General features: G+C 50.8%; 1 non-coding gene across 1 annotated transcript; it reads left to right on the forward strand.

Moving 5' to 3' along the window:
• Positions 1-568: 568 nt before the first annotated feature.
• On the forward strand, positions 569-645 carry Trnal-caa. Its single transcript has one exon. It is a non-coding gene; the product is annotated as a tRNA-Leu (tRNA).
• Positions 646-984: the final 339 nt, after the last annotated feature.

The raw sequence follows: 984 nt of genomic DNA on the forward strand, positions 1-984 counted from the left end.
ATATCTGATTTCGCAACCTCTGCCTGACTACAACGTAATGTAACTGGAATCCTCCTGTATCTCACGGCCAGCATGTTCTCCACACATAAGCCCTATCGAACATGGCTGGAATAAGAAACTTCCTGGCAGATTAAAACTGTGTGCCCGACCGAGACACGAACTCGGGACCTTTGCCTTTCGCGGGCAAGTGCTCTACCAACTGAGCTACCGAAGCACGACTCACGCCCGGTACTCACAGCTTTACGTCTGCCAGTACCTCGTCTCCTACCTTCCAAACTTTACGGAAGCTCTCCTGCGAACCTTGCAGAACTAGCACTCCTGAAAGAAAGGATATTGCGGAGACATGGCTTAGCCACAGCCTGGGGGATGTTTCCAGAATGAGATTTTCACTCTGCAGCGGAGTGTGCGCTGATATGAAACTTCCTGGCAGATTAAAACAGTGTGCCGGACCGAGACTTGATCTAGGGACTTTCGCCTTTCGCGGGCAAGTGCTCTACCAACTCAGCCACCCAAGCACGACTCACGCCCCGTCCTCACAGCTTTAAATCCGCCAGTACCTCGTTGAGTCGTGTTTGGGTAGCTCAGTTGGTAGAGCACTTGCCCTCAAAAGGCAAAGATCCCGAGTTCGAGTCTCGGTCGGGCACACAGTTTTAATCTGCCAGGAAGTTTCATAACAGCGCACACTCCGCTGCAGAGTGAAAATCTCATTATGGCTGGGATAGATTGTAAAGGGCTGTTAATGTGCGACGTGACCCACCAACCACTCTGAGGGATCTACGCCGAATCGCTGTTGAGGAGTGGGACAATCTGGACCAACAGTGCCTTGATGAACTTGTGGATAGCATGCCACGATGAATACAGGCATGCACCATTGAAAGAGGACGTGCTACTGCGTATTAGAGATACCGTTGTGCATAGCAATCTAGACCACCACCTCTGAAGGTCTCGCTGTATGGTGGAACAATATGCAGTGTGTGGTTTTCA

Source organism: Schistocerca americana, chromosome 11 (assembly GCF_021461395.2).
Source record: "Schistocerca americana isolate TAMUIC-IGC-003095 chromosome 11, iqSchAmer2.1, whole genome shotgun sequence".
Taxonomy (NCBI): domain Eukaryota; kingdom Metazoa; phylum Arthropoda; class Insecta; order Orthoptera; family Acrididae; genus Schistocerca; species Schistocerca americana.